Source organism: Musca domestica, unplaced genomic scaffold (genome assembly GCF_030504385.1).
Source record: "Musca domestica strain aabys unplaced genomic scaffold, Musca_domestica.polishedcontigs.V.1.1 10, whole genome shotgun sequence".
In the NCBI taxonomy this organism is placed as follows: domain Eukaryota; kingdom Metazoa; phylum Arthropoda; class Insecta; order Diptera; family Muscidae; genus Musca; species Musca domestica.
In genome coordinates, this window is record NW_026712115.1 from 2194488 (window position 1) to 2207496 (window position 13009).

Here is a 13009-nt window from a genome sequence, read left to right on the forward strand (position 1 = left end):
AATTTGAATTTGAAGAACAAATATTACATTTCAAACAAACATATTAGAAAATGCGACTTAAATCGCTAAAATGCCGAATATCCGATGGAACCGTTATATATGCGCTGTAGTAAAACGTGGACCTAAATATTCAAAGTTCTGCTGCCGGAGCTAGAACCCATTATGAACTACAAATACCAACCTTTTTACCAAATCCGTGAAAAATGTGGCAAAAATTATTAAAATACCGAATCTCGAGAGGCACCGTTATATGGGGGCTATACATTATGACCTACAAATACCAATTTTCAGACAAATCCGTGAAAAATGTGGCAAATGATGAAAATCATGAAATTATAGAATAGAATATAGGGAGGTACCGTTATATGGCGGCTATACCAAAACGCGGACCAGTATATCTCATTTTAAATACAAACCATCCCAGACACCATAAAAATTGAGTCGCTCTTTGTAGAAACAAATAAAAAAGGAGCTAAGTTCGAAGGAACTTGAAAATTTTCAAAAAATACCTCCCAAATGAAAACCGTTATATGTGGGTTGTACAAAGGAGAGGAGCTGCATAAATAATTTTCCATCATATGTTGAAGTAGCCCTTACGAAATTTGAAAATTTGAATGATAAATACTGTCGTTAAAATCACCAAAATACTGAATATATAGACCTATATAGACCAGGGGGGTAAAGTACTCAGATGGAACTCTTTCTGTGGATTTTCAGACAATTCCATTGAAAAATTTGACTACAATCATCAAAACACCGAATATAGGGAGGTACCGATATATGGGTTCGATAAAAAGACCTAAACATTCATAGACAATTCTCTATCACAGACTGTAGTACAAACTTGGAACTTTAAATACGAAAATTGAAGCCATTTAGGTAGATAAAGTTGCTAAAATCTTCAAAATACGGAATATAGGCAGTTACCGTTATATGGAGGCAATATGAAAACGTGGACCTATACATACAATGTTTCCCTACCGTATACCTTGAACCCATTATGACACACAAATACCAATTTTAAGGCAAACCCGTGAAAAAAATCACCAAAAAACACCGAATATCGGGAGGTACCGTTATATGGCCGCTATACCAAAACGTGGATTGTTCTGTCAAATTTTGAAGCTCTACGTCAAATAATGTGGGCTGTATCGTGATTACAACAGACAGACTGACAGACGGACATTGTTAAATCGATGTAGAACTTTATTCTGATCATAAATATACAGTGTGAGATGAAAAAACTGCAACCAATTTCAGACTGCTGTCATTCCTAAGACAACTTATTATATTGTTTCCAAGTGTACAAAAGCATTTTGGTGAGAATTTTCCAGAAAAATAGTTATTCGTGATGGAATTCAAGCGTGATAGTGTTATTTCTTTATATTTGGCTGGAAAACCACAAGTGGCTATCGTTAGAGCACTGCAGCATTTAAATGTGAATTAAGCAACGTCTGCAGAAAGGGTTCGTAAAGTAAAGAAGCGACTTAATGAAAAACCCGGGTCGCAGTGGCCGAAAAATGGCTCGTGAGCTGAACATATCGCAATATTCTATTCGGCAAATATTGATAAATGAGTTCGAGGTAAAGCCATTGAAATTCCAAAAAGTGCAAGAACTTACATCGCAACATTCGGGCTCTGCGTATGAAGGCCATAATTTGTGCCAAAGTTGATCAATTCGAACAAATCTAAACTTATTCTAAAATTTGATGCTATTTCCGGCCTTTTTTTGTTTTCATTCTATAAAATTAAAAAAATTAAAAATTACCATATACTTTATGGGTTCTACGACGAATATTTAGTGATGTTACAAACGGAGTAACATACCCTCCTTTCCAAGGTGGAGGGTATAAATATTTGCGATCGGGACGAACTCTTTTGAAATGTTTTGGTTCAGATGTAGATATAGCTCCCATACCCAACTTCATCTGTTCTTCACGATTATTGCGTACAAAATATGTACACATCATAGAGGTAAGCGTGCTATATTTGAAGAAAATCGGTTCAGATATAGTCATTATGCCCTTACATAGCATTCAGGCGAATTCTATAGTTATAATGACCTGTTTGCCTTACCATGCTCCCGGTATCATTTTCGATTCAGATTTCATGTAACTTCTTCGGATTTCACAACAAAATCAAGAAAGTTGATGTGTGTCATCAACATGATGAATCGTAATCATAACCAAAAATTTCCAAAATAGACATCGACAATTGTTTTACGACTCGGACTCCTACCAAATTACTCCACTTCGACTCCGTAACGCTGGATACGATTTATAGAAATTTTCAAGTTCGTAGGCTAAGCGTATAAAAATTCAAAATAGAAAAAAGTGACACCTAACTATTCTACAATATAAAAAAATTCACAGCCATTGGTCACTTGTCTACACTTTATGCTTTGTTGCTTCATTTTTTACATCATCATACTTCCTTCCTTGTTTCACTAAGTTTTTTTTTTGTTTGTTTCTTTTAATTATAACATAATTTTGTCTTGTTACATTTTCATGATAAGATCAAACTTATAATTAGCAATGATGTTGTGTTGAATGTTGTTGGATTTTTTTTTTTTTGGGTTTTGTAATTTTGTCGCCAAGGCATGACAGAAGGGAATGATGTCACTTGGCCAGTCCGGATTGCTTAGGTATGCATAAACGCTGGTTGTGTTGGAGTTGGAAGTCCAACATTTTTGCCGTTCCGTGGTGACATTGTCTATGTATGGTGATGTAAAAATGTTGTGAATAAGAATGTGGGTGTGGTAGAGCTGCGCTGTAAAACGGGCTAACCATAAACAAACTATGCTATGAGTTGGCGTTTTCTCTATCTCTCGCTCTCGGATTGTTGCAAATTATGTGAGAACAGCAGAGATTAGTATCGGATTTTACAATAAAATAAATGTGTTTTTTTGAAACAAAATTAAGCATTTTATTCCACTGGTTAGTGATATTTTTGGACAAGTTGTAAAGCAAAAAAAGTAAGGGTGTTGGCATGATTCTAGGCGACACCACTCACAGCACTTGTCGACCTTAATGGAAGAGACTAGCTGAACCCGGTGCGCTTCGCTACCCCTTTCATAGACAAATGAAAATATAGACAACGAAATGCTCTCACCGTTCATCTTCGAAAAAAATCGGATCAGCAGATGTCGTCTATATCGTTTCAGGGGTTTGAGTGGGAATTTTGAAGTCACTCAATTCTAAAACGTTAAAAATAACAAAAACTGTAGGATATTTGTCAGTTGAAAATTGTTCCATAATAAAAGACAAGTGAAAACTATGTAGTGACATCGAAAAATATGAGAATATTCCAGTGAAATTCTTGAAAAACTATAAAATGTGTTTTCGAAGTCGAGTGACTTGAACGCGTAAATCAGCATGTTGACTATGCAAAACATGATGAGAGTCACCTGGATAAAAAGACAAAACTAACTTTTCGTTGTCTATATCTTCATTTGTCTATGCCCCTTTTGATTTTATATGCATTCAAAATTTTATTTACGAATATATGTTGGTTAAAAAAAAAACAAATTTAAAAATTAAAAAAAAAAAATTTAATGCGTAAATAACCAAAACCATTAGAAAAGCAGTAACATGACATACATACACGAAGGGTTTGTCTTTCGGATTTATTTATTTCATAGCAAATACCAAGCATGCAGTAAACTGCAATCTTTTGAAGTTGAGTGGCATTTCTATTGCAATTAGTGAATTCGAGATAGCAACATACTTCACCGTAATAAGCGTATTTCAAATCAATTGTTGTGTTGTTTTTTAGTGTTAGCCTAAGCCGGTGTGGGTCAATGGTTCTTTTTAAAATAATATCCCAATCTGATCCGATTTAAATATAATTTAAAAAAAAAATACTTCTACACCAAACTCCGCCACACCTTTCATATTTCATTGAAATTCGTGAAATCGGCCGATAATATATATATGGGAGCTATATCCAAATCTTAACTAATTTCCAATTAATTTGTCACATTTATTATTGTAACCAAATTCCGCCACACATTCTGAATTTCATTGGTATCGGTCATATATATCATGTTTGGTGCATAACATATATGAAATCGGCCGAAATATATATGTTAGCTATATCCAAACCTCAACTGATTTCAATATAATTTGGCAATTTTTTCTGGTGCCAGATTTTGTCTCTCTCGCTTTGGGTGCATCAAATATGTGAAATCGGCTGAGTATATATATGGGAGCTATAATCATATCTGAGCGTATTTGAATATAATTTGTCAAATTTATTTTTGTACCAAATGCCGAATTTCATTGGAATCGGAAATACGTATCGTGTTTTGTGCATCAAATATGTGAAATCGGCGGAAAATATATATGGGAGCTATATCCAAATCTGAACCGATTTTAATATAATTTGACTAATTTATTTTCTAATCAAAATCCCGTTACATATTCCAAATTTCTTTGGAATCGAACATACATATCGTACATGTCGAAAATATATATGGGAGCTATATTGTTGTTGCAAAATGGTCAGGCTTATCCCTTTTATTGTTGTTTTTATAAAAACAACGTTTGTTTATTAGTGGAGAACGATGGTAATGTTTACCAGGGGGTAAGGCAGGGAATACCTAGGTTTCGGAAAGAGCCACCAATCCTCATCAGTTCCCTTGTTTTTTGTCTGGGATATTCTCCCCAGAAGTTATTTTAAAAATAACTTGTATATCCAAATCTGAACCGATTTCAATTTAATTTGACAAATTCATTTTGGCTCCCAATTCCGTTACTTATTTTAAATTTCATTACAATTGGAAATACATATCGTGTTTGGTCCACCAAATACATGAAATCGGCCGAAAATGTATATGGGAGCTATATCCAAATCTGAACCGATTTCAATATAATTTGACAAAATTTATTTTCGGATTAAATTCCGTCACACATTCCAAATTTCATTGGAATCGAACATTTATATTGTGTTTGAGGCATCAAATGAACGAAATCGGCCGAAAATATATAGGGGAGCTATATCCAAATCTGAACCGATTACAATATAATTTGGCACACTTATTTTTGTTCCAAATTCCGTTACGTATTCCAAGTTTTGAGACTGTATCTTCAACCAATCAATAGATATGTGCATATAAAATCTAAATTTGTGGGAGGTACCTCCGATTCTGATGATATATCTCCAGTTCCAAGTGGAAATTCAAAAATGTATATAGCCTATGTTACTTTCAGGCGATGTTGCAGTATATATGGACATTTTCAGGAAAATCTATTCAGCGGTTTTCGAGTCTATAAATTACAAACAAACATACAAACATTTTCCTCTTTTATAGATATAGAATTTGCAAATGTGGTGGTGTAAGCAGAGTGTACCAATACTCGATCCTTACTTAGGCCCTTTGTCTTTTGCCACAGGATAAGTTTTTATCGACATGTATAAAATAACAGGGTAGTTGACTGACTGCCTGACCAATTAACGTCTGAAGCTAGAATCTTGAAATTTTCCAACTCTTAGTGGATTTTTGAGAAATCCTACTTTAGTGATACGAAAATTATTCAAAGGAAATTTAAAAATTTTATTACTATATCCGTAAGACGCAGAACTTTCAAATTTTGTATGTAAGCGGCACTTGATATCAGTCGGAATATTTAGAACTTTTGGCTACGGAAAGTATTGAAAAGGGCAAAACGGTTCAATCTTATGATTGATCGATAGTAAAATGGCTGAATTGGGATATTTTACAGCGATCAATCCTAGTGTAGAGGACAATTTTCGTATTTTGAGGGTACGAAAAGTACAACATAGTACAGCATAGTTCTTAATCGTTGCATGGGGGTGACTCCTACTTTAAGAGTACGGAAAATACTGAAAGGTACAAAATAGTACAATATTGTTATTGATCTATAGATAAGAGATCGAACTGAACTAGTCACTTTTTGTAGAGCAAAGTGAGATGCGTTGGATTTTCGAAACAGTCCTCTTAGGGTGGTAAAGAGCATGATACTTATATTAGGCGGTAAACAGGAGTTCTAATTTCGAAATTGATTCCTTAAGGACAATAAAGATATGATGAGATTTCCGAAACTTTGAACTAAATGTGTACAAAATGTACTAAATAGTACTGTATCACTAGTGAGTTATTAAAAAGATCATGAAAAATAAAATTTGGAATTTTGTACTTAAAGTGTACGAAATATTCTTAAAAATACTAACCGGCACTTCCTTGTTACTCATCGCTAGATAAGAGTAAGAGCTTGGAAATTTTACATGAAAATCTATCTTTGCGTAGAAAAGAGAAACTGCATTTTCGGGAGTTTGTACGAAAAAGTACGAAATGGTGCAGCATTGTCATTGAGCGCTCGAAAAGAGTAGAAGCTTTCAAATTTAGCATGAGGTTCATTCGTTGTGCAGAGGGTTGAAACATGAAGTGTACAAAATTATAAAACATTGTTATTGATCGATCGGAAAGAGCTGAAGACTTTATGATTTTGAATGAGGGCCACAGCTGTAGAGACAGAGATTTTGGAAAATATTTCTTCAGGTACGACTCTTTCTGAACGATCAAGAATATATAAAATAGTGAAGTTTAGAATGAGGGTCACTTTTTGTACAGAGGAATGAGATTCTGCAGTATTTGTGGAGCTTCGGTACGAAAAGTACTATATTATACAAACCTATACAACATACTTATTGAGCGATTGGAAAGATTTACAACTTTTACATTTAACATGAACGCCTCTTTTGGGTTATGGAACAAGAACTTTGAAATTTTTACTTCATTAAAAAAAGTACTAATTTGTATCTTTTAGTACTTTTTGTTTCGGTGAAATACCTGTAGGTCCAACTATTTTTTTATTGAATGATCAATAAGCAGTAGAAGATTTATGTTTAGAATGAGGATAATTTTTTGTGCAGATTGGTGGGATACGACGAGATTTTGGAACCTTGGACATTAGGGTATAATAGTAATAAACGGTCCAAAACGCTTCAGCATTGATATTTATCAATTGATAAGAACAACAAGTTGGATACTGTGCACGGGGATCACTTATTCTATAAAAGGAAGAGATATAGCGATATTTCCGAATAGTTGTGCTTAGTACAAAAGTACAAAATGTTGGAACGATTGCAAAGAGCTACAACCCTAAATTATTAATAAGCTAAAAACATGCATAATTTTTTAAAAAAAAATATTGTAAACAGTTACAACATTGTTATTGATTTCGATCAATAAGATCTGGATCATAGAAATTTACTATTATAGTTCGATTTTGTGCATGGCGGAATGTTTGAAGTTTTTTGCCTGATTGGTACGAAATGTACTAATATTGTACCAATATTGATATTCGTCGATTGCTAAGAGTAAGAATTTTGAAATTTTGCATGGGGACTATTCTTTTTGTAAACCGGAGACATCCGGCGGGTTTTTATAAATTTGTACCTTTAGGATAGTTTAAGGTGCGAAAGTGTTAATGGGCGATCGAAAGGAGCATAAAATTCGGAACTTAAAATTTTGTATGGGTGTGGATAGTAGGCCGAAACCAAATGTTCGATAATTGTTGGTGTAAGGGTGCCAAAAGTACTAAAAAGGTACTAAAAGCTAAAAACAAGTACAACATTGTTGAGCTTAGACGGAATTTTGGGAAAGGCTACAAAATTGCCATAAATCGATCGATGAGGGCTGAATGAGCGTGGGGTTCAATCTTGAGTAAAATAAGGTAAAATTTTTTGAAAATTTGTATTTTTAGGGTGCGAAGATACTAAAAGGATTAAACTGGTACAAAATTGTTATTGATCGATCAATAAGAATTAGAATTTTGAAATTTTACGTGTTTTTAATTGTTTTTATAGAAAAAGGAAAATTGCACTCAGAGGGAAGAAGGATTACTATGAGCTACTAAACAAGTTAAAAAGTATCAGTTGGTTTTGCCGACTGATGTAGTAGCCAATGTTTGTTTATAAAAATAATTTTTGACTTTTGTTATGATTATTGATGTAGGTTCCAAAGCAATGGACCAATATTGCCCATTTCTTATCGGACCTAAATAAATAAGATATTAACTTCGCGACGTGCTAGGCATGGACTATATTGGTTGAAAATTTTGATCCTTAGTGGGGAGGGGACCAGAAGGGGTTCGCAGATATGTATATCATCTTCACAACAGATCTTGTGTTAGAAAAAATGTTTGTATTTGTGAAATGTGGATAGAGTTGGATGCTTTTTTCGCTTCTTTGAGCAGTTTGTTTTTCAAAATCTTGAACCCTATGTGGAGGAGTTACAGGAGAAATGGTTCGATATTTACCATCTTTATAACAGATCTTGTGATAATGGAAATATTGAGATGTACCAAGTCTGAATGGAATTGGATGTTAATTTCGCGTTTTATAAGCTTCATGGACATTAAAAATTTTGACCCTTTGTGGAGAAGATACCAGAAGGAGTGGACCGATATATTCTATCTTTATATTAGACCAGGAGTTAATAAAAATATTGTGATGTGTGTAATTTGAAGACAATCGGACTATTACATCACATTTTATTAGAGTTATAATTATTGAAAGATTTAACTCTTTGTGGGGGTAGTACTTGATGGAGTGGACCGATATTGTTCATTTCGCACCTGACCTAGCTCTGATGCAAATACTAGGATTTGCAAAGTTGGAGCAAAATCGGATTAAACTTTCTATTTCTGTACAGATTTTTTTTTTTTGAAAATGTTGACCTTTTATGGCGTAGGTACCAGAAAGAGTGGGCCGAAATTGCCCAGCTCTGAGGCAGGATTCTTGTTCTATGAAAATATGAAATTTTTCATTTGACATTTCTTCCCTTTATAAAAGCTTTCATTTCACATTTTCATAGAACAAGAATTGAGGCCCTGGACTCGATCTAAGTTTGATAATAATATTACGATGTACCAAGTTTGGACCAAATCGGATACTGCCTTCGAGAGTTATCGTGTGCACCAGCCAGCAGACAGACAGACATACGAACGGACGGAAATCGTTAGATCGACTTTAGAAACCTTTTGTCTAAAACCGCTATTTCGATGAGGCACGTTTTGGCCATATCAAATGATATATACCCATTGTAGCTATATGGCTGAGGGTATAAAAATAGTACCGTTGATATTAATGGGAATTACTAATGACATCAATGGATGAAAATAGGAGGATTTTTTAACACTTTCTTAACTTTAATAACTGTTGGTGTGTAGGGTTACGAGAAGGAGTTCAGCTTTTGATTTCGTACCATAAAAGTACTAAAATGTACTCAAGTTGTTATCGTTGTTTCGATAAGTAGAACTTTAAAAATTTGTATGAAGATCATTGTTGGATTTTCGTTAAGAGGGCGATCTTCTAAATTCGCGTTTTCACTTAACAGGGACTTTTCAACGTTTTTTGTACATTTTGAAGGAAAGAAAAGATTTTCTGGGTACGCCGATGGCTGGAATGGACTTTATTTATTCTATCTTTGTATTTATATAAAGATCCTGTGCCACCAACGATACCGAATACACAAATAGATCTTCGTACGAACGTGTGGAAGCAGAATCTACTTTTTCTCTAGCGCTAGGTTTTGTAAACTACCCATTTGCAATTTTCCGCAACGAAATAGTGAGCACTTGCTAGATAATAAATAAAAGCTCCCTTTAAAAAAAAATAGTAAACCAACCAACTCTCATGGCAATTGAAATTGTGGGTTTACAACCGACAATACCTACAAAAATTACAAACCCCATTATTGAAGTCTGTGTCAATGCCTTTTGGTCTATTGTTGCAGATGTGCGCCTGCGTGTCATGGACATTCAGAAATTGGAAGGGGGAGGGACATTCTTGTCTTGTTGGGCCACAATGAATTGTGTACATCATTTGATTTCTTGGCCAAATGATGTTGGATTCACATTCATTGCATTGTTGTTGGCATCAAACAACTTTGGAATCATGCGAACAACAACAGCAAGAAAACATATCTGAATTATGACCTGCAATCTGTTTAACATAGTTCTTTTGTGGCTCACTCTCATAGTATTTCCTCTCTCCATCTTTCTCATAAAATTTAGGATCGTGGTAAAATTTTTGTTACTGAAAGTCATAACTGTTTCTTAGGTTGTAGTTTTTTTTTCCTTTGGCCATGGAACCACTTTTTATTGCCATGAAAATGGTGGGTTTGTTGCTGAGGTCACCGTTTAGCATGATGACGACGACGATGATGATGCTGACAATGATGCCAATTGCACTTGCCCCATTGCCGTTGCTGTGCATGTGCACAATCACTACAAGTTATTCATTCGACCGCAAAGATCACTTGAAGGCGATAACAACGATGACACTATTGCCATTGACCTATGCCATGTTAATCGTTTATCTTTGCAGTAAAGAGACGTTTCATTATTTATTGAAATATACATTTCCATAAATACTTGAAATAAATAAAACGCAATAAGTACGACTGTCAATTACCCTGCAAAAGGCCACAAAGTGAATTATTTATGTTGATGTTTTGGATATTTTTGGATGCCCCAGGGGGAAAAAATAAATATTATTTGCAAATCTGGAATAGATTATTAATAAGTCCCAATGATAACATTTTTGACATCAAAGATGACAATGGACATGGATCTTTTAGAGATGTATGAAGCAACCCCGCAAGAGGATTTTTAAGTTTATAAGGAGAAACCCAAGGGGAACAATAAAAATTGAATTCCTACAGATTTCAAGAAGACACTAACGAGGATATTTTTGAGTTTTGTAGGAAAGCCCCGATCAGGATCATGATTGTAAGTATTTAAGAGGCATTTGAAAAGCCTCAAAGATGCCTGTGAGGATTATTATAAAGTCAAAAAGCATACCTTTTCTAGATGTTGGATACCTTAGAACAGAACATTACCCATCATCACCATAATTGAAGGATCGTTTATACATTTTCTGATGGCCCTTAAAGAACATATTTTCAATATTTTTATGAAACCCCCTTACCTACGAACAACAATTTCTAATATATAATTTTGCGGATAAATAAATTTAATCTTTACGGAATTCTCATAGTGGAACTTCGGAGGTATTTCAAAATCAAATACGTGAATATTATTCAAATATCAATTCTTTCCGGAGATTTTCGATAAGTCCCATAGTGAACCTTTGGGAAGTTTTTGGAAATCATAAAAAAATATTTCTAGATTATTGAAATAAAGGGGTTTTTACGAAATTCGGTTGATTTTTGGAACCTTTAAACTATTTTCAGGAACTGTAAGAGTGAAGTGAATACTTTAAAAAGAAGTAAAAAAAAACATTCAGTTCAGCCGGCCGAAATTTTAATACCCTCCACCATTGGATAAAGAAAACAATTTTTTTATAAAAGTATCTGAACTCAAACGTGTTCCACTTTAAACTGCAATTACCAGTGAGACCATTTGGATAATATTGTTAATATACAGGGTGAGGTAAAAAAATTGCAACAAATTCAAAAGGCATAAATTTTACATTTGTTTTTTAATTTTATTGAATGAAAGCACAGAATAACAAAATAAGTTTAGATTTGTTCGAATTGGTCACCTTTGACACGAATTATGGCCTTCAAACGGCCAATGAAACCGCCACACACGCTGGAATATCCAAGGTCTGCGGCCAAAAATGAAAAAAAAAATGAAGCGATGAACCTCATTTTGTAACCATTCTTGTGTGGCGCGAGCTGAGTGCGATGGTGCTGAGTCCTGGTGGAATGACCAAGGTCTGCGGCTAAAATGTTTGCGTGTCCAAGGCTTTAATACACCCTCCAAAATATATTCGCGATAATATTCGGCATTTATTCTAATGCCACGGTTGATTAATACGCGCGGAGAGCGACCATCGGCTGTTATGACGGCCCTCATCATCACCATGGCCGGCGCTTGAGTACTGGTGGCCAACCGAAGGTGCAAATTTTCAGCTGACCTCTGTGGCAAGTAAACACGATCATTTTGTTTGTTTAAAAACTGCTGGACATTCGTTTTCTCATCGGAGAAAACCAAATTCGACAGTTCATTACTTTCGGCCAAGCGAAGCAACTCTTTAGCTCTTTTGAGTCTATTTTCTTTCTTTTGCGGTGTAAGTTCTTGCACTTTTTGAGCTCATTTTTCAATATCTGCCGAATGGAATATTGCGATATGTTCAGCTAACGAGCCATTTTTCCGCTACTGCGACGCGGATTTCGATCAAGTCGCTTCTTTACTTTTCGAACCATTTCTGCAGATGTTGCTGGTTTCTTCCATCCACTTCCTTGACGTGGGGCTACGCTACCAGTATCACGGATGGTACGAGACACAAAAGATTTATTCACATTTAAATACTGGAGTGCTCTAACTATAGCCACTTGTGGTTTTCCAGCCAAATATAAATTCCATCCCGAATAAATTTTTTTCTTGAAAATTCTCACCAAAATGCTTTTGTACGCTTGTAAACAGTATAATGAGTCGTCACTGGAATAATTTTAACAGCTGTCGGACGAGTGGCTTAGAAATGACAGCAGTCTGAGGTTGATTGCAGTATTTTCATCTCACCCTGTGTACTTTTTTGAATCTCCAAAGAATACTACAGGGTGCTACAAACGGGATAACAAATTTAATATACCCTCGATTGTATGGTGGAGGGTATAAAAATGGAAATTTTAGAGCGTTCCAAAGAGATCAATAAATGCCTACATTCAACTATTCGTAAAAATTCGAAAATCCTAACAGTGGAGTCTTTAAATATGACCTTGTATAGAAATTTTTGGGAGGATTCAAAAACGGTTGCGAACGTCCCCCATTTACAGATTATTAGCAAAGTTCGGTTAATGCGTCTTTTAGCATTTTAAGCGGCCAAAAATACGATCGAAAGTATTACCACGTAGGGCACTTTAATATAAATGTATTTCCTTTGAAAACTTCTAGAAAAAATTTCATAATTTTTTTTCGAATCGACAGCATTGTGTGGAAAATAAACTAAACACACAAGTGCAGGGTCTCAAAATTTTATTGCACATTGCAAATTATTTTTCGCCACATTTCAATTG

General features: G+C 34.7%; 1 protein-coding gene across 6 annotated transcripts in view; it reads right to left on the reverse strand.

The window, feature by feature from the left end:
- LOC101894655 (hillarin) overlaps positions 1-13009 on the reverse strand; it is a 113619-nt gene that overhangs the window by 40290 nt on the left and 60320 nt on the right. The gene's annotated exons all lie outside the window — the stretch shown is intronic.